The sequence below is a fragment of the Somniosus microcephalus genome, chromosome 2 (assembly GCF_052327205.1).
Source record: "Somniosus microcephalus isolate GS21.2 chromosome 2, FLI_Smic_1.0, whole genome shotgun sequence".
Lineage (NCBI taxonomy): Eukaryota > Metazoa > Chordata > Chondrichthyes > Squaliformes > Somniosidae > Somniosus > Somniosus microcephalus.
The window spans coordinates 100,881,320-100,903,478 of NC_140988.1; the positions used below are offsets into that span (position 1 = coordinate 100,881,320).

The 22,159-nt window shown below is 43.7% G+C and overlaps 1 protein-coding gene across 2 annotated transcripts in view; it reads right to left on the minus strand.

Moving 5' to 3' along the window:
* Positions 1–22,159, minus strand: part of lrba (LPS-responsive vesicle trafficking, beach and anchor containing) — a 991,104-nt gene that overhangs the window by 512,210 nt on the left and 456,735 nt on the right. The gene's annotated exons all lie outside the window — the stretch shown is intronic.

Below are 22,159 nucleotides of genomic sequence, written 5' to 3' on the forward strand. Positions count from 1 at the left end.
TATCAAAAGCCTTGCTAAAGTCCATATACACTACATCAAACGCACTACCCTGATCTACCCTCCTTGTTGCCTCCTCAGAAAACTAAATCAAGTTTGTCAGACACGACCTTCCCTTAACAAATCCGTGCTATCTTTGATTAATCCGTGTCTTTCTAAATGAAGATTTATCCTGTCCTTCAGAATTCTTTCCAATAATTTTCCCACCACCAAGGTTAGGCTGACTGGCCTGTAATTACTCGGTCTATCCTTTTCTCCCTTTTTAAACAAGGGTACTACATTAGCAGTCCTCCAGCACCACACCTGAAGCCAGAGAGGATTGGAAAATGATGGTCAGGGCCTCTGCTATTTCCTCTTTTGCTTCACTTAACAGCCTGGGATATAGCGAACAAGGCAGATGAGCTGAGGGCACAGGTAGATACTTGGGACTATGATATTATAGCTATTACAGAGGCGTGGCTGAAAGATGGGCAGGTATGGCAGCTCAACATTCCTGGTTACAGGATTTTCAGACGGGATAGAGAGGGAGGGGGATCACGGTACTGATTAAAGAAACTATTACAGCTGTGAGGAGGGATCAAACGAGGCCATATGGGTCGAATTGAAAAAAAAAAGGGGCGATCGCACTGTTGGGACCCCCAAACAGTGAGAGGGAGATAGAACAACAAATATGTAGACAAATTTCTGGGAAGTGCAAAACTATAGGGCAGTAATAGTAGGGGATTTCAACTACCCCAATATTAACTGGGATAAAATTACTGTGAAGGGTATAGAAGGTGCGGAATTCCTAAAATGCATCCAGGAGAACCTTTTTAGCCAGTATGTAGCAAGCCCAACAAAGGAGGGGGCGGTTCTGGACTTAGTTTTAGGGAATGAAGCTGGGCAGGTAGAAGACGTATCAGTGGGGGAGAATTTTGGTGCTAGTGACCATAATTCTGTTAGATTTAAGGTAGTTGTGGAAAAGGTCAAGGATAGGCCAGGAATAAAAATTCTAAATTGGGGAAAAGCAAATTTTGCTAAGCTCAGAGGGGATTTAGCCAGAGTGGATTGGAAACAGCTACTTGAAGGTAAATCAGTGTCAGAGTAGTTGGAGGCATTCGAGGAGGAGATCCGGAGGGTTCAAACCAAACATGTGCCCTTAAAGAAAAAAGGTGGGACTAACAAATCTAGGATGTCTAGAGACATACAGGGTAGGATAAAGAAAAAAAGGGAGGCGTATGACAGATACCGAGGGCTAAATACTCCAGAATCTTTAGAGGAGTACAGAAAGTGCAGGGGTGCAATTAAAAATGATATTAGGAAAGCAAAGAGAGAGCATGAAAAGTTCTTGGCAAGTAAAATCAAGGAAAACCCAAAGATGTTTTATAAATATATTAAGAGTAAGAGGATAACTAAAGAAAGAGTAGGGCCTATTAGAAATCATGAGGGTAATGTGTGTGTGGAGGTGGGAGACGCCGGTAGGGTTCTTCATGAATACTTTGTGTCCGTTTTCACAAAGGAGAGGGGCGAAGCAGACATTGCCATCAGGGAGGAGTGTGAAATATTAGATGAAATAAACAGTGAGAGAGGAAGTATTAAGGGGTTTAGCAGCTTTAAAAGTGGATAAATCCCCAGGCCCGGATGAAATATATCCCAGGAAAGGAAGATGCAGAAGAGGAGGAAGCCGAAGGAAGGATGCAACCAGACAGTCCCTTTCTGGACGGGTTATCTGGGATGGAATCATCCGCCTGCGGTACACCAGTGACCACGACCCCAATTCCCCTTTCAACATTACTCCCACACCTTACCTTCCCTCTGTTACTGACCATCACAGCGTCCTCTTGGCCACAATTCTGAAATTAAAGCCACCACAAAGCAAACTTTCCAATCCAACTTTATACATCTAACCATCCAATATGACATCAAGAAATCAACTCATCACTCTTATGCATTCCCTTAGTGACTGTCTTGTGTGTGCCTTTGCCTATCCTACTGATGTCACGCAGTGCTATCCCAGTGGCTGCAGCATGTCTGGTGGAAGGCTGCTGATTTCCAATGGGAGCACTGCAAATGGCCTTGCTGGTCAACCTTAAAGGAGCTGGTGGCTGGGAGTGTCAAATTGAGCAACGGTGTTTCTTCTTCACTTTCCTCTCCCTCTTCTTGGTCAACTACTGGCTGAGCAGACTGCATTTCTAGGGTATGTGAAATGAGAATGGCACAAGGGTGGAGTTGTGGTGAGGGGAGGGCAGGAAAGGAAAGCAAGAGGCGCATGACAGAAGGAGGATAACTTATGAGAATACCAGTATCTTGTATCCTTTCAGCCCCACTGCTAGCCAATGGCTCAGCCATGTCACTGTCAAGAATGGCCTGCACCAGCTCCTCCATGGGGGTAATGTGAGGCAAGGAATGGGAGGTGTGCCTCGTGATTGGTACAGATTGCTGGTAGGCGAGTGATTAGGCAGTGTCATGCATTGAGCAGTGTGTGAGGCTCGTGATGCAGTTGGTAGGAGATGGCTTTTGAAGGTGCATTCACTGACCTTGACCACTGGTCTGAGGTCATGAAGCTTCTTTGGGCACTGGAGCCAGGTCCTGGGGATAACACTGCTGGCAGTCACAGCCTCGGTGATATGCTCCCACATCGTTCTTTCTGGAGGGCCTCCTGGCCCCTGTGGGTTGAGGACCTCTCTTGCAGTGTTGATGCCCTGAACAAAGCTGGAATGCTGTGTGCGAGACCCTGGGTGCCCCTTCCCTGGCTTGCTGAGCCATGTGTGTTGGTGCTAAAGCACTTTTCCCATTTTTTGAGGTGCGGAAGGGAATTCAGATTTAAGAGCTGAAGACTCCCATTTAGGAATTCTTTTTAAACATTAATTTTTTTTTAAATGCATTAAGGGATGAAAACTATATTTTTTTACTTCATTTTTATTTTTTATTAGTTCAGAAGGCATTGCCCTTTTAATTTCCCACAATGCCTATTGACTCGCTTCCAGAGGCTGTTGGAAGATAGAAGGCCACTTTTGTCAGCAACTTTACCTCCGATGCCTGCAGGAACGCCACCAGGACAGCGTTACACGGTAAGTAAGCGCTGGGCTATGTTTTAGTCCCCAGTGTGCATTTTCCTCCTCTAATGCTTCGACCATCTTCAGCGGCCATTAACCCAAGGCAACTCTTGTGGCAGCCACCAGTTTTTAGCCCAAAGACTTTCAGGAAGAATAGCCATAAATTGACTTCTAAGCAGGGGATAATTTTAACTTGCATGATGGAATAAGAGTAATGCATCTTACATGGGATCAGTAGCTGGGCACAGAGTTCCTGGTGGGGTTCAAGCAGGATGCTTCTATCTTGCTGAAGCTGAAATGTGAAAAATTATGGTTCATCCACAATTACATGTCAGACAGGCAGTCTGACAGCATAACAACATTGTGGAATAAACGATGGTGATCAAGAGGTAAATCTGGGTATTGTCAACATACATATTATACACTGTGACAACATTATCGAGGGCCAGTGTGCAGATGAGGAATAGGAGGGGGCCAAAGGTAGACCCTTGGGTACACTGGAGGTGATGCCTTTGCAAGAGAAGTGCTGAGAATGTTGGGACTTGTAGGGATGGAACCACGAGAGGCAGAATCATAGTGGTGGAAATAGTTTAAGAGGATAGTATAGTTGACCCATCAAAGGTTGCAGAAAAGTTGTCAAGGGATAGTGCACATCAGAATGCCACTTGTAAGAATTTAACCAAGAACATCTCAGTGCAGTGCATTGGAAAAAGTCAGATTGAAGGGATTTAAAAAGGAAGTGTTGGGCAGGAATTATTGGATGGAGCCAACATACTCCAGAATTTGAGAGGAAAGGGAGGTAAGAGATGAGGCATCCATTTAAGAGGGCAGAAGGATCAAGACCAATGTTTCCTCTAATTCTGCTTGGCCCCTTTAAGGGGCTGCACGGGCCATTAAAAAAAAATCACGCATGCACGGATTTTGTATTGAAAACCCGTCAAGCTGGCTGCGCAGGTTCCCTGGAGCGCAGCGCAGCTTACAGGGAACACTGATCAAGACTTTTTTTAAAAAAAGGAGTGGGATGCTTGGCAGTTGGCTAAGGAGAAGGAACAATTGAGGACATCAACAAGCAATGGCTGAGGATCGCAATCGAGTGGGGTTAAGACCAGAGTTAGGAGGTGGTCAAGGATCTCATGGAAGAGATGAGTTTGGTGCAGGATGGGATGGAGATAGTCAGACCTGGGGTAGGGAGTGATCAGGTAGTGCAGAGGGACTGAAGCAGCTGAACAGATAGCCATCATTTTGGAGACAAATCCATGCGCTCCTGAGAACAGCGACTGAAACCCCCATCCATGCTTTTATCACCACCAGACTTGATTATTGAATATTCTCCTGGCCATTCTCCCATCCTGCACCCTTCATAAATAATAGCTAATCCAAAACTAACCATATCCTATCCTGCACCCCTATTCTCACTGACCTACATTAATTCACAGTCCCCCAATAACTCAAATTTTAATCTCTCATCCTCATGTTTAAATCCCTTCATGGCCTCACCCTTCCCCATCTACGCAAACTCCACCAACCCTACACCCACCACCCCGAACTCTCCGTTCCTCTAAGTCCAGCATCTTGTGCATCGCCCTTCCCTTCACCCCATCATTGGCAGTCACGCCCTCAGTCAATAGGCCCCATTTTACGAAATTTCCTCCCTAACCTTTCTGCCCCGCCACCTCCTTCTTTAAGGACCTCCTTAAAACCCATCTCCAAGTAAGCTTTTGTTCACTTCTAATATTTCTTTCTTTGATTCAGCATCCATTTTTGGCTTAAGGCTCTGTGAAGTACTTTGGGACATTTTTCTACGTTAGAAGCGCTATAGAAATAAAGTGAAGATGGTGGAGCTCGAGGAGATGGTTTGCAGTGGAAAAAAGGAGTTTGGGATTTCGCCTGCGCACCAGAATAATCCGGGAGTAACAGAATCATTTTGACTCCAGAGGGAGAGCTGACTTTTTCCCCCAGTGGTCAAGGTCTTTCTGATAGTGGATGGCCAGAATGTTTATGTGGCATAAGCACTTTTACCTATGGCCCTATGTGGTTGTTGAACTAGGGTAAAAGAAGACCATGAATTCTTGTGAGGATAAGCAGCCAGAGGAGTAAGGAGCTGTTAAGTAGGTAGACAGAGGTAGCAGCATTGAGGAGAAAGGCCTGGGAGTCATTTTTTTCCAGGATGTGCAGGTGATGGTGGGGGATTTGGTGGTGGACAAGGAAATGTAATTAATTAAGGAAATGAGGAAGTGAGGAATAGCCTAGCCAGTGATAGAGACCTGAAAGGTGGCTGGGCCACATCCGATGGCAAGGTCAAGATGGTGGACATGACTGAGTGTGAGAGCTGATTTGCAGATGAAACTGAGTGATGACAAGCGGAGGGGGAAATCAAAGCAGAGGGAGCAGAGGGCTTTAAACTAATTAGTGGGGGGGAGGTTTCTAGAGAGCAAATAATAGAAATGACAACAGAGAAGGTCATAGACTTAGGTAGCAGTGGGGGAATTAAAAAACAGAACGTGTCAGAAAGGGACAGAAGGTATGGAGTAAAAAGTAAAGTACTAAAAAGGGAAAAAACAGGAACTAAGTGTTACAAAACATATTTGAAAGTTCTTTATCTGAATGCACGTAGCATTCGTAACAAAATGAATGAGTTAACGGCACAAATAACGACATATGGGTATGATCTTGTGGCCATTGCAGAAACATGGCTGCAGGGTGACCATGACTGGGAATTAAACATACCAGGTTATTTAACAATCAGGAAGGACAGGCAGGAAGGGAGAGGAGGTGGGGTGGCTATGTTAATAAAGGAAGGAATCACTATAATACAGAGAAATGATATTGGGTCAAAGGAGCAGGATAGTGAAACAGTTTGGGTGGAGATACGGAATAATAAGGGGAAAAAAACACTAGTGGGTGTAGTCTATAGGCCTCCGAACAGTTGCAACTCTGTTGGACGGAGTATTAATCAGGAAATAGTTGAGGCTTGTAATAAGGGAACAGCTATAATTATGGGGGATTTTAATTATCATATTAACTGGACAAACCAAATTGGGCAGAGCAGCCTTGAGGATGAGTTCATTGAGTGTATTAGGGATGGGTTTCTTGAGCAGTATGTAACTGAACCGACCAGGGGGCAAGCTACCTTAGATTTGGTCCTGTGTAATGAGACAGGATTAATTAAAAATGTCCTAGTAAAGGATCCCCTTGGAATGAGTGACCATAACATGGTTGAATTCCATATTCAATTAGAGGGTGAGAAGGTTGGATCTCAAACAAGCGTGCTGAGCTTGAATAAAGGAGACTATGAAGGTATGAGAGCGGAATTGATTAGAGTGGACTGGGAAAATAGATTAAAGCGTAAGACAGTACATGATCAGTGGTGTACATTTAAGGAGTTATTTTACAACTTCCAAAAAATATATATTCCACTGAGGAAAAAAGGGTGTAAAAGAAAAGATAGCCATCCGTGGCTAAGTAAAGTAATTAAGGATAGTATCCGACTAAAAACAAGGGCATATAAGGTAGCCAAATCTAGTGGGAGGATGGAAGATTGGGAAGTCTTTAAAAGACAGCAAAAAATAACTAAAAGATTGATTAAGAAAGGGAAGATAGATTATGAAAGTAAATTAGCAAAAAATATAAAAACAGACAGCAAAAGTTTCTATAGTTATATAAAAAGAAAAAGGGTGGCTAAAGTAAATGTTGGTCCCTTAGAGGATGAGACCGGGAAATTAATGGTGGGAAACATGGAGATGGCAAAAACACTGAACAATTATTTTGTATCAGTCTTTACAGTTGAGGACACTAAGAATATCCCAACACTGGACAAACAGGGGGCTCTAGGGGGGGGAGGAGCTAAATACGATTAAAATCACTAAGGAAGTGGTACTTGGTAAAATAATGGGACTCAAGGCGGATAAATCCCCTGGGCCTGATGGCTTGCATCCTAGGGTCTTGAGGGAAGTGGTGGTAGGGATTGTGGATGCATTGGTAATCATTTTCCAAAACTCACTGGACTCAGCAAAGGTCCCGGCAGATTGGAAAACTGCTAATGTAACACCCTTATTTAAAAAGGGTAGTAGGCAGAGGGCTGGAAACTATAGACCTGTTAGCCTAACATCTGTGGTTGGTAAAATTAACGTTAGAGTCCATTATTAAGGAGACAGTAACGGGACATTTGGATAAACATAATTTAATAGGACAAACTCAGCATGGTTTCATGAAGGGGAAGTCATGTTTGACAAATTTGCTTGAGTTTTTTGAGGATGTAACATACAGGGTGGATAAAGGGGAACCAGTGGACGTAGTGTATTTAGACTTCCAAAAGGCATTTGACAAGGTGCCACACAAAAGATTATTGCTCAAGATAAAAAATCACGGGATTGGGGGTAATATTCTGGCGTGGGTGGAGGATTGGCTCTCTAACAGAAAGCAGAGAGTTGGGATAAATGGTTCGTTCTCAGATTGGCAACCAGTAACTAGTGGTGTTCCGCAGGGGTCAGTGCTGGGTCCCCAACTCTTTACAATCTATATTAACGATTTGGAGGAGGGGACCGAGTGTAACATATCAAAGTTTGCAGATGATACAAAGATGGAACGGAAAGTAGTGAGTGAGGAGGACATAAAAAACCTGCAAAGGGACATAGACAGGCTAAGTAAGTGGGCAGAGATTTGGCAGATGGAATACAAGATTGGAAGTGTGAGGTTATGCACTTTGGCAGGAAAAATCATAGAGCAAGTTATTATCTTAATGGCAAGAAACTGGAAAGTACTGTAGTACAAAGGGATCTGGGGGTCCTGGTGCACGAAACTCAAAAAGTTAGTATGCAGGTGCAGCAAGTGATCAAGAAGGCCAATGGAATGTTGGCTTTTATTGCTAGGGGGAGGGAATATAAAAACAGGGAGGTATTGCTGCAGTTGTACAAGGTATTGGTGAGACCGCACCTGGAATACTGCATACAGTTTTGGTGTCCATACTTAAGAAAAGACATACTTGCTCTCGAGTCAGTACAAAGAAGGTTCACTCGGTTAATCCCGGGGATGAGGGGGTGGTCATATGAGGAGAGGTTGAGTAGATTGGGACTCTACTCATTGGAGTTCAGAAGAATGAGAGGCGATCTTATTGAAACATAAAAGATTGTGAAGGGGCTTGATCGGGTGGATGCGGTGAGGATGTTCCCAATGATGGCTGAAACTAGAACTAGGGGGCATAATCTTAGAATAAAGGGGCTGCTCCTTCAAAACTGAGATGAGGAGAAACTTCTTCACTCAGAGGGTGGTAGGTTTGTGGAATTTGCTGCCCCAGAAAGCTGTGGAAGCTACATCATTAAATAAATTTAAAACAGAAATAGATCGTTTCCTAGAAGTAAAGGGAATTAAGGGTTACGGGGAGCGGGCAGGAAATTGGACATGAGTCTAGGTTCGGAATGGTCATGGCCCTGTGGGTAGTGGAGTGGGCCCAGGGGCCGTGTAGCCTGGTTCTGCTCCTACTGTGTTCTAATTCTGTTAGATTTCAGGAGATGGTTTTATTCCTGTTCCTGGCTGGGGTGGAGATCGCCTTTACAGAAGGTAAGTACTGTAGAAAATATAGGGACAGAGTGATCTCCTGGAAGAATTTCGATCACCTAGATGGGTCGGAGAGGAATTTCCCAGATTTTTTTCGCCCAAATTGGCCATTGGGTCTTTATCTGGTTTTTCACCTCTCCCGGGAGATCACATGGGTTCGGGTGGATGCAGAGTGATAGAAGATTTGAGGTTAGGATCAGATCAGCCATGATCTTATTGAATGGTGGAGCAGGCTCGAGGGGCTGATTGGCCTACTCCTGCTCCTATTTCTTATGTTCTTATGTTCTGATAAAGCAGGGGGGATTTGTGTAGGCTGAAATTGGGGAGATGAGGGGTGTTAACTTCAAATCTCTGCTGCCTGTATCCTAACTTGCACTAAGTCCCATTCACTCATCAACCCTGTGCTCACTGACCTACATTGGCTCCCGGTGAAGCAATGCCTCGATTTTAAAATTCTCATCCTCATTTTCAAATCCCTCCATGACCTCACCCCTTCCTATCTGAACTCTGCAGTATGAGCGCTATGAGTGCTCCTAACCCAGGAGGTGAGCCCTGTCTATTCTCTGAAAGCAGTAGTGTTAGCACCGAGTGCTCTGGACCTCGCCCCTCCCTATCTCTGTAACCTTCTCCAGCCCTACAACTCTCCCAGATCTCTGCGCTCCTCCAATTCTAGCCTCTTACTCCACCACTGGCAGCCAGTCCTTTAGCTGCCTAGGCCCTAAGCTCTGGAATTGTTTCCCTAAGCCTCTCCGCCTCTCTACCCTCCTTTAAGATGCTCCTTAAAACCTACCTTTTTGGTTAACTGTCCTAATATCACCTTATGTAGCTATGCCAAATTTTGTTTGATAACATGCCTGTGAAGCTGCTTGAAGAGGTTTTACTACATTAAAGGCACTAGATAAATGCAAGTTGTTGTTGTTTCCATGAGGTAAAGAGACAGATCTCCACAAGAACGTCACCAGGGGGCTTCAGAGGGCACTAGACAATGAGCACCTTGAAAGAGAGATGGGTGAGCTGTGGTGTTTGAATGTGGAGAAGGAACCAGAGGTATAAGGGAAAGGTTATGGTGGGATCTGGAGATAAAAACTACACTACCACCATGGCAGTTTGGCCAGAAACGAGTGGTGCCTGGGTAGGTTGGCCTGAATGAAGAGAAAGGAATTATAATAATTGAACTAGATTTTGTGTCAGGTTCAATATATCAAAAGAATCTTGCAGAATAAGTTCATGGATAGGGAGGGTCTTGTTTGCAAGAGAACATAAATTTTGCAGAGCACTTTGCAGTGGTGAAAGGTCTACTAAAGGACATCAATGATAGGGGTGGATAAATTGGAGGGGACTGCAGGGGTGAGTGTTGGGGGAGGGGGGCAGGGGGAATGTCAGAGATTTTTAACCTGAAGAATGGGGTGTATGTGCAACAATAGAATGAAGCAATTACCATGCTACTTTGCAACAACCAATGTTAGTGCCACAATAAGCAGTGTGATATACCTTGATCAAAGCAGGGGGAAGGCGTGAGCCATTCCAGGAATGTAAACAAAGTTATATAACCTTTGGTGGCCATGCCTTCTGTTGCCGAGGCCCTAAGCTCTGGAATTCCCTGCCTAAACCTCTCCGCCTCTCTACCTCGCTTTCCTCCTTTAAAACGCTCCTTAAAACCTACCTCTTTGACCAAGCTTTTGGTCATCTGCCCTAATTTATCCTTATGTGGATCAGTGTCAAATTTGTCTTAAAATACTCCTGTGCAGTGCCTTGGGATGTTTTACTACGTTAAAGGTGCTATATAAATACAAGTTGTTGTTGTTGTATAAACATTATGGAAAACTATATTTAGTGTTAAAGGAAAGTCCATCTGGAAGATAACTGCGAAAAGCAAAGTGCAATGGCCTGACTGATGGTCAAAGGAGAAAGTCCTGTGCCTGCCTGGCGGTCAATAGTCCAGGACTTGGCTAAGAAACAGAAGGGTGGAAATTCTGGATCAATTTAGGTGCCAGAGGAAAGTGTGGTCTGCTTAATGGGAAAGGAGTTATAGCAAGAGGATTAGCACCCTGTCCAGTGACCAAAAAGTCACACCTGCTTGCTGGTCAATGTCTTGTGGTTGGTCAGTGGTATGGGGCCTTCTGGGTGCCAGTGGTCTGGGGCTTGTGAGGTGTAGGGGCCGAGGTTACTAGTGATTCATGGCTGCATGTGGACCAAGGCTCTCTGGTGGTCGAAAGGGCTACTCCCGGATGTCAGGATCCAGAGACTACCTTGAACTAAGGTGTCTCCAGTACTTGCCTTACCTTCAGTGACAAATAAGGTCAGTTCAGCTCTGTTGTGGAAACCTAGTTAGACAGCGCTGGTGTTTAGTACTGTCATACTACATTGAATGAAACTTAGATTGCAAACTCAAGAGACACTCTCACTCTCTCTCGCCCAGCCAAACAGTACATACATTTCCCCTCAGCAGATTATAAAAGGAATTAGCCCTGGATTCTTTTTCACTATGACCTCTGACAGTTCTTCATTAGGACATCAGTAGTCCACAGCGAGAAAGCTCCGAGTTTTTTTTGGCCTGTTCTCATAACTCACTCAGTGCTCCAAATATTCCCCAATTCCACTGGTTCCTCCGGCTAGATTCTCAAAAAATGTCAGGAGGAGCCGTGCGCCCAGGTTGCACCACGACCCCTGTATATGTACATGCTTACCAACAAATCTGTGTAATGGATGGAGCAGTTTCTGGGGTGCAAGGGATGTGTGTATTTTTACAGCCATTAGTGATGGATTCTCAGTCAGTTGATATTGATAACTTGTGCAAAGAACTGAATCTAGAAACACCAGAGACCAATTCAGAAGTGATGGGACATCCAAACTGTCCCACATTTGGCCCCCAAGATCACCTAACTCAAGATATAATGGTCTGTCAGAGCCCAGGGACCACAACACACTCCTAGTTGTGGGATTATCCGTCAGGAAGATAGAGTCTAGGGGAGAAGGGTTATATAAACACACTGGCTGTTCAATATAAAAGAAACAAGCATTTTAGGAGAGGTTTTTAATCCCTTTTTGAATATGCAATTCAAAAAAGCTGCATTTACTGTGGAAGAGTGAGACACAAGGAAATGGTACCAAATGGGAAATGGTGGAACCCAGAGTGCTGTGGCTCTGATGGTGAATCAACAGTTTGCAGAGACTTAGCGGATCTCAGCTTTGCAGCATTAGGGGCACTACAACTGGCCTCAGTGCCCAGTAAATAAAGGGAAAATTAAAAACCATCGCCGCTCAATACTGGGCAAGTTATCTCTTCTGCTTATGTGCTGAAACATCACACATACACAGAAGAGACGTCCGAAACGCTTGATTCAGAGACTGCAAACAGGAGCTGCCAAGTATGTGCTTAAGGTAGTTCTGTTGCATTTAATCATCTCTCGGTGTCTTTGATAAGCAATGAATTTATGGGAAAAGGGAAAGAAAGTCTTTTGTGGCAATAAAGAAATATGTTTTTGAAGTGCCAGAGCAACTGTACATGTACAACTGTATTAAATCATCAGTTACAATAAAGGTTAAGGTAACTAAAGTACATCACATGATCAAGAGACACAATGCTAAAGAATACATGTTCTATATTGTCTGGGGAAGGAAGTTACTTGCTCATGTCCTCAAACACAGAGTTATTTTGTATGCACATGAATGCCACTGTGCTTTAGTTGTCCTAGCAAGATAGTTTTCTCTATGTTAATTCCACTTTTATGCTGATATTATTTACTCCCAAGATTTTCTCAAAATCAAAAACAGGGTGCACTTAGAGCATATATTGCTTTGGCATGTTCTTTCATTAATTTATTCAGATGCTTAGATATAACAAAGAAAAACCATAAGACCAATGTGAAATCGGAATGATAAATACAATGCAGTATAAATACTCAACTTTAAAAATGGGATTGTGTTTGACACAAAGGGTGTTTGCATCATTGTTAAAATGTCATCTACATGAGGCTGCCCCAATAGCAACAGGTGATTTTGGCCAGGCAGTCAGATGGAAGTGTCAAACACTTGTGAAATATTTTCCTACTGCGAGGAAGCAGAGGGCTTGTGTCTCTCTTCGGAAGTAATTTTTAATGACTCCCAATCCTGAAGAATAAAATGTAATTTTAGGAATTGTCTATAAAGGTAATGCGAGTCAGTGTACCTCCTTCGGCTATGTCACCTGCATAAGTGTAGGCCTTCTGTGTTATGCACGCTGAGTATTACCTTCTGTTCCTGCCAAAATCTGGAGTCAATTTTAATTCATTTAACTTATTAACTTAGCTTAATTTGCTGAATCACAGTACACTTAAAAATGCTGGAAACTGCGGCAAAAATGTCAAAAAATGTCCAGGCGGGTCGGGGGGAATGGCCCCAGGCCACCTTAGGACATATTTTTTTTCACTATTAGTCCTCACTTCCTCCTTCAAGAATTATTAAATCCACCATTGAAAAGATGACAGTTTTGTATACTTCAGTTTTTTCACTCCATTATACAACTGATGGAATATTAGGTAAAGCTTCATCTTAAGTTCTGACAAATTCATATCCCAATGCACTCCCATTCTAAATACTACTTTTCATGTGTCATATGAGAGGTCACTGGGTATGAGTTTCCACAGAAAAATAAACAAAATTGCACAATAAAAATCCTGAAATCCAATGTAATAAAAAGGAATTTAACTTATTCCATCGCTTGCAAGCAATGGCCTTGGTCATCGGGCTTTATTCAGAGCTGTTGTACAGTTGTACGATTTTTTTTGTGTTGTCAGCTTTTTGCAGCTGTGTCAGCATTTTTGAAATTGTAGTCAGCTTTTCTGAATTTTATAGGTTAGCATGTATGAGACTATTGAACTTGTAAAATAATATACAGGCAATGCTCTGTTGTATTTTAATGACCTACTGTTTTCACTTGGCACATTCAGAGTTGGCTAATATTTTTGGACTGTGCTTCGAGAAATCAAACAGGGTTTACTAAAAATGCACAACTCAAATAGGCAGATAAGGAAGCTACTTGTCCAAGTTATTAAAATTACAACCTTCATGTCACAATTCCAAGACTAACTATCTAAAGAAAGAAAGAAGAAATTAATCTCCCATTAATTAGAATACTGTATAAAAGATGATGGGGGAGAAATTGGGCTCTGTAGCGCCCATTTTTTTTTTTAGGTGCGACACGGCCTTCCAACGCTCGAACATGACATCCGAGATGTGCGCGCACACTTCCGATTGGAAGTGCGCCGGACGCTATCTTGGTAAAGGGGTTTATTTGCGTGTGTGTGCACCTAACAACCACCGGCAGCATCCAGATAAATCAAATTATGATGTCAATCAGCGTGCAACAATGATTTGATGCCAGCGCTGCCATTTTCGAATGCCACTCTCCAGCCTATGTCCCGTCTTAACCTCACACAGCTGAACACGACATTAAACAGCATGAATAACCCCCAACAGCGCTACTTAAAGGGATCACAAATGACTTGCAGGTTAGTTGCTGGGTTATTTCTTCTGGCTGCTGGTGCAACTGTACCCGTTTTGGGAGTTTTTCTATACTTGCCTAAAGTTTCAATAGTCTACAGGGAGTGACCTGGCTGGTGCTTAAATACTTTTTTGTTCATTTAAAAGCTTGTGCTGAAACAAGTTGCTACCAGACATGGGTGGCCTGGTAGGCTGTCCTCTTGGAATTGAGCTTGACTGGGAGAATGAAGAAAGGCCACACAAAGCAGGACAAGCTGCTAAAAGAGGGAGGAGGAGGTGGAGGAGGGGTGAGAAGGGCTGTCAGCGGGAGGCCATATTCGCAGAGGGTCTTTAGGGAGCAATTCTCTTACCTCAACTTCAGCAATGACCAATGCTCGAGACATTTTCGCTTCACTAATGAGGTTGTGACTGAAATCTGCCAATTGCTGCAGCCACAATTGCAGCCTCAAAGCAGGGCAAGGATCACTTTGTTTGTGGCTGTCAAGGTGACCGTGGCACTCAACTCCTTAGAAGCTGCTGCTGGAGATATAGGCAACATCTCGTAGTTTGCAGTATACTGCTGCATAAGGGAGGTCACTGAATTTAACGAGCTGCCTGCAACGCAATGAACGGGCGTGGGTTAATCGCAATCCCCACGCCCATTTTGGGGTTAGCCAATTCTCCCCCGATTTGTCGAGAAGGACATCACTCTCCAGCTCCCTATTAGCCCCAGTATGGAGACATTTCTATTCTTCCTACAAGAACTAGTATTTATATAGCACCTTTAACGTAAAAATACATCCCAAGGTGCGTCAGAGGCATTATCAGACAAAAATGGGCACCGAGCCAAAGAGAGTTTAGAGGAGTAGTGACCAAAAGTGCGTTAAAGAGGGTTTTATAAGGACAGTCATAAGGATGAGGGGGAGGTCTGGTACACATAAGTAAGCTCCAGCACACTGCTGAAATCCTGACACTCACCCAAAAAGTCAGGATTTCAGCAGTGTCTCTGAGCAAAATTTATGTAAAATTGCACATTTGTTTGAAAAATCAAATTCTGATTTTAAAAGCAAACTTACAATAAAATTGGGGTTTATTCCTTATTGTCTTTGCAAGGCAAATGGCACACAATGCTGGGGAGCAAAGTAACATGGGAAGGATCCCCATGCTGAACCCCCTACCCCTACCCTACATGGAAAAGGTTGTGCAGTTTTGTGCACTACTATGACTGTGACTCAGCGAATGAGTTGAGTACCCTAGCCCCTCTCCATGCTGCACAATATGGATCCAGCCTTCCCCCTCTTCTACAGGGACTGTATCATAAGGACACACTCAACTATTTTAACCTCATGTATTTTCTTCCCATAGGTCCAGCACAGCCCAGGAGGGCGAGGAAGGTGCTGGTGGTGGAGGACAAGGACGAAGAGGAAAGACAATGCGAAGGAGAAGGAGGTGGAGCAGCAAGAGGGGGAATAGCTTTTGGAGGAAGCTCCTGAGATGCAGCCAACAGCAACTCCATACCAGGAGCCAGCTGCCATACGCAAAAATCCACCTCACCCCCATGACCCCTCAGTCCAGCATCTGGAGTCTATCTTTCCTGTCCTGAGGAAACTATTCAACAGAGCAGGAAAACAGCTGGCAGAAAGGCTCATCTAGGTGCCAGGGGAATGCACAGTGTCTCAAAGGAATAGGGTGACTTGTCTGTTTACTGAATCCACCTACTCTTACTCCTCCCTACTGCAAAGGGCTGCTGAAAAATGCTGTTGCTCTTGCAATTACTGTATAAAGTTTGATATTGCACTATTCTGTTTACAGTCATTGATGCAGGTCTGTTTGTCCTGAACTTTTATTTAATGAGGCTTAATGTAAATTTAAAAAAGTACAACAGAAAATGTTACAGGAGTTATAAATAGTTCAAGCTTAGCTCAGGATAGAATCTTTTCAATCTAATGAGAATCGTTAGCAGTGCTAAAAAAAGAAATGTTTCCAATATAGCAACTGTAGCGTTCAATTCAGCACTTTTTTCTCTCTGATATTTATACAGCCTGCTTGGCCAAGGCCATCTGTGTATAAAGGTTGTTTAAGTATCCTGATTTAAACTTTTTTTTTAGCATCTTGCCAGTTTTTAGAAACCTGTTGCTATCACATTAATCGTTGCAATAAAGTTGCATTTCCACCTTAATTCTATGGTCAGTGACTCTTATGGGTTACAGTCCCACTGCGGATGGCCCAAACTAAAAGTTCAGACTTTGTGGAGGCAATCAGGCTTTGAACACCTCTGCCAGGAGCTGTTCTCTGACAGCTCTGGTCAACCAAAGCACCAACTCATCCTACCGCGCATGACCCCCTTGGCTCCGGCACCTGCAGCTCGGGATTTTCTGGTTCCACGGGTCCCTCCCCAAGACCCAACCGTCGGCTCGGCTCTCCTGTCCAAATAAGCATGAGATGGTCAAAAGACAGGATGAACACGTCACGGCAGCTGTCTGCATGCTGGGCCTTTCACATGCAGTATCCACTGCTGGGCATCATTAAGCGAATGGAAGCTCTTCCTATGGATGCAAGTCACACGGTTCTCAACTGGAGTTTTCAGTGCCACGTGGGTCCCACTGAATGCCCCTGCACCCCGGGGAAGCTAGCAAGCCTTTAGAACTGAATGGGCATGTCTGCTTGTTCTGCTAAGGACAAGCTATACATGATGAACTCCAGTGTTTTGCTGAAGAGTAGTCACCTGCTGAATGCTGGACCTCACAGCTCCCCAGCTTACGCAGCATAAGCCTCCCGTCAATGATTGGAAGGAATCAGAGCAGTAAAAGTTCAGCACCTTCATGTCAATGGTTAATGCCTTGCAGGGATGTAGACCACAAATTGAGGTCAACACGGAGAATCTCCCAGAGATGGCTTCCATGGTGAACTGCAGTCCTTTATTCATACAGCTGCTCAAACATGCACCGCCTGTAAACTCAAGGGGTTGGGGTGGTGGTGGAGGTAACATTGAGCGGGCTGGTACCTCCATGCATGGTGCCTCACTCTCAGGTCCTTCTGCCTCTGCTGCTCCTCTTCTATGATTATGGTGAAGAGTGATATCCCCAATGGAAAGGTCACTGAAGGTGATTGTTTCTTCTGGAAATCGTGGCGTGGGCGCCTGGGGTTCCTAAAATTCTTGGCTTCAGAAATTTATAGAACTATGGTGAATTTTAGGATGAAAGCAGCCAGAAAATAAATCACAAACAAAATCACTGTGACTGCACGCTCAATGGTTTTTGGCATGAGGGCAGAGCCATGAAAATGAGCTAAGTGGGGTTTCCGCCAACATAATTCAGGAGCGCCACAAATGATTCTGAAAATCCACACGCAGAGAAGTACTGGTGTAAGTCACTTACACACAAATTTCCTCAACTTGTTATTTATGCCATTGTTGCACTGAAAAATACGAAGAACTCCAGGGCCTTTCTGATAAAATTGCCAACACAATCCTACTCCCATGTGGGCTAACATTGTCTTTGCTAGACTGGGCCAGCAGCTTTCCCTAATTCACAGACCTTGTGGCCTACTGCAAGCCTCCACAACAGTTCTTAAATATCCAACCTTAGGTTACAGGGCCAGTCCCAAACATCAATCACTCCTGTTACATTTGGAATTTGGAGCAATATTTTTGTAAAGTTGAACTCAATAGAAAATACGGTTTCCAGAACACATGACCACTACAAAGGAATGTTTTGTCTTTCTGAATTGTTTGTTTAGGCATTACTAATATCCAATTTTGCAAACAGTCAATTTATTAACAATAAATAATTAGGTCTTTTCTAATCAGCTGGAGTGAATAGCAACTATTTTAGAGCTATTATATAATTTAAATAAAACAATATTGTGGGATCCTAAGAGTTCCTCAGGATTTTGAAAGAACTTTTTTTGCTCGCTGTATAACCACATTTTTTGTTCATTAAACTCAGACTTGCCTTCCATCAACGTTTAATCATATACATGTGTGATTTATCGCTCAAGCCTTCATTGCTCATTTTCTTTCAAAAACAATTTCAGATTTAAATGCAATTTAACCAAAAGCTTTGAAATCATAGAATGGTTACAGCACAGAAGGAGGCCATTCGGCCTGTCAAGCCCGTGCTGGCTCGCTGAAAGAGCACTTCAGCTAGTCCCACTCCCCCACCCTTTCCCTGTAGCCCTGCAAATTGTTTTCCTTCAGGTACTTATCCAATTCCCTTTTGAAAGCCACAATCAAGTCTGCCTCCACCACCCTTTCAGGAAGTGCATTCCAGATCTGAACGATTCACTGCGTAAAAAACTTTTTCCTAATGTCGCCTTTGGTTCTTCTGCCAATCACCTTAAATCTGTGTCCTCTGGTTCGCGACCCTTCTGCCAATGGGAACAGTTTCTCTCTATTTACTCTGTCTAGACTCATGATTTTGAACACCTCCATCAGATCTCCTCTCAACCTTCTCTGCTCCAAGGAGAACAACCCCAACTTCTCTAGTCTATCCACGTAACTGAAGTTTCTCATCACTGGAATCATTCTCGTAAATCTTTTCTGCACCCTCTCTAAGGATTTCACATCCTTCCTAAAGTGCGGTGCCCAGAATTGGACACAATACTCCAGTTGAAACCAAAACAGTATTTTATAAAGGTTCATCATAACTTCCTTGCTTTTGTACTCTATGCCTCTATTTATGACGCCCAGGATCCCGTACGCTTTTTCAACTGCTTTCTCATCCTGCCCTGCCACCTTCAATGATTTGTGCACATATATACCCAGGTCTCTCTATTCATGCAACCTCTTTAGAATTGTACCCTTTATTTTATGTTGCCTCTCCTCGTTTTTCCTACCAAAATGTATCACTTTGCACTTTTCTGCGTTAAATTTAATCTGCCACGAGTCCGCCCATTCCACCAGCCTGTCTATGTCTTCTTGAAGTCTATCACTACCCTCCTCACTGTTCACTATACTTGCAAGTTTTGTGTCATCTGCAAACTTTTGAAATTGTGCCCTGTACACCCGAGTCCAAGTCATTATCATAGATCAAGAAAAGCTGTGGACCTAGTACCGACCCCTGAGGAACACCTTCCTCCAGTCCAAAAAACAACTGTTCACCATTACTTTGTTTCCTGTCACTTAGCCAATTTCATATCCATGCTGCCACTGTCCCTTTTATTCCAGGGGCTTCAACTTTGCTGGAAAGCCTATTACGTATATGGCACTTTATCAAACGCCTTTTGGAAGTCCATGTACACCACATCAACCGCTTTGCCCTCATCAACCCTCTCTGTTACCTCATCAAAAAACTTGATTTACATAGAAGATAGGAGCAGGAGTAGGCCATTCGGCCCCTCGAGCCTGCTCCGCCATTCAATGCGATCATGGCTGATCATCCAATTTCAGTACCCGGTCCCTGCTTTCTCCCCATACCCCTGGATCCCTTTAGCCTTAAGAAATATATCCAACTCTTTCTTGAATATATTTAATGAATTGGCTTCTACTGCCTTCTGTGGTAGAGAATTCCACAGGTTCACCACTCTCTGGGTGAAGAAATTCCTCCTCATTTCTGTCCTAAATGGCCTAACCCTTATCCTTAGACTGTGACCCCTGGTTCTGGACTCCCCGACCATCGGGAACATCCTTCTTGCATCTAGTCTTCCTGCATCTAGTCTGTCCAATCCTGTCAGAATTTTATAAGTTTCAATGAGATCCCCTTTCATTCTTCTAAACTCCAGCGAGTACAAGCCCAATCGTCCCAATCTCTCCTCATACGTCATTCCTGCCATCCCAGGTATCAGCCTGGTGAATCTTCACTGAACTCCTTCCATGGCAAGAACAAGTTAGTTAAACACGATTTGCCTTTAACAAATCACTTTCCTTAATTAATCCACACTTGTGCAAATGATTGTTAATTTTGTCCCTGATTATCGTTTCTAAAAGCTTCCCCAATACGGAGGTTAAACTGACTGGGCTGTAGTTGCTGGGCTTATCCTTCCACCCTTTTTTGAAAAAGGGTATAACATTTGCAATTCTCCAGTCCTCTGGTACCACTCCTGTATCTAAGGAGGATTGGAAGATTATGGCCAGTGCCTCTGCGATTTCCACCTTAACTTTCCTCAGCATCCTACGATGCATCCCATCCAGTCCTGGTGATTTATCTACTTTAAGTACAGCCAGCCATTGTAGTACCTCCTCTTTATCAATTGTAAGCCCATTAAGTATCTCCACTACCTCCTCTTTCACTATGACTTTGGCAGCATCTTCTTCCTTGGTGAAGACAGATGCAAAATATTCATTTAGTACCTCAGCCATGCCCTCTGGCTCCATGCGTAGGTCTCCTTTTTGGTTCCTAATTGGCCCACTCCTCCTCTTACTACCCATTTACTATTTATATGCCTATAGAAGAGTTTTGAATTCTCTTTTATGTTAGCTGCCAATCTATTCTATCTATTCTCACTCTCTCTTTGCCCCTCTTATTTTGTTTTACAATTCCCCTCTGAACTTTCTATATACGGCCCAATTTTCACTTGTATTCTTAACCTGACATCGGTCATACATGCTCTTTTTCTGCTTCATCTTACTCTCTAACTCGTCATCCAGAGAGCTCTGACTTTGGTTGTCCTATCTTTCTCCCTCGTGGGAATGTACCTCGACTGTACCCGAACCATCTCCTCTTTAAAGGCAGCCCATTGTTCTATTACAGTTTTGCCGGTCAATCTTTGATTCCAATTTACCCGGGCCAGATCCATTCTCAACCCACTGACATTGGCCTTCCTCCAATTAAGTATTTTTACTCTAGATTGCTCCCTGTCCTTTTCCATAGCTAATCTAAAACTTATGATACTATGATCACTGTTCCCTAAATGTTCCCCGACAGAAACTTGATCCACTTGCCCCACCTCATTCCCCAGAACCAGATCCAGCAATGCCTCCTTCCTCATTGGGCCGGAAACGTACTGATCAAGAAAGTTCTCCTGAACATACTTCAGAAATTCTTCCCCCTCTCTGCCCTTCACACTATTACTATCCCAGTCTATATTAGGAGAGTTGAAGTCCCCCATTATCGCTACTGTATAGTTCTTGCACCACTCTGTAATTTCCCTGCAAATTTGCTCCTCTAAATCCTTCCCACTAGTTAGCGGCCTAGAGTACACCTAGTAGTGTAATTATACCTCTATTATTTCTGCACTCTAACCAAATAGATTCTGTCCTTGACCCCTCCAGGACATCCTCTCTCTCCAGCACTGCACCATTCTCCTTAACCAATACTGCCACCCCCTCCTTTCTTTCCTGTCCCCATCTTTCCCGAACACCTTATATATCCAGGAATATTTAGTACCCAATCCTGCCCTTTTTTGAGCCACGACATCATATTCCCATGTGGCTACTTGCGCTTGCAGCTCACCAACCTTATTTACCATGCTTTGTGCATTTACACACATGCACTATAAACCGCTCAGACCTTCTTGTATTCTCTCTTAGTCTGACCGCACCTAATACCTTACTATTTCTTACTCTAATGCTATCTGTCTCTGCCAAACCTTTGTGTACTTTGATTTTGCCTTCTAATGGTACATCCTGGTGCCCATCCCCCTGCTAAATTAATTTAAACCCCCCCACCCAGCCGTGAGGACACTGGTCCCGGCTCTGTTGAAGTGCAACCCATCCGGCCTGTACAGGTCCCACCTCCCCCAGAACCGGTCCCAATGTCCCAGGAATCTAAAGCCCTCCCACCTGCACCATTTCGCCAGCCACGCATTCATCTGCTCTATCCTGCTATTTCTATACTCACTAGCTCATGGCACCGGGAGTAATCCTGAGATTACTACCTCTGAGGTCCTGCTTTTTAATCTCTTTCCTAGCTCCCTTAGATCTACCTGCAGGACCTCATCCCTCTTTCTACCTATGTCATTCATATCAATTCAAACACAATGCACATCAATAAGTGCTTTGAACTTTTGAGTTCAATTAATTAAAATTTAAGGTCAAAAAATAGTTTTCAGGTACATTATATTGAGCATCACTGAAAGCTCAGCCCTGTGACTTTGAGGCAACATGATCTGTATGAAGACACAAGCCACAGCCAATTACTCTGGATACTTAGCCAAGTAACAAATCTGCGCAAATG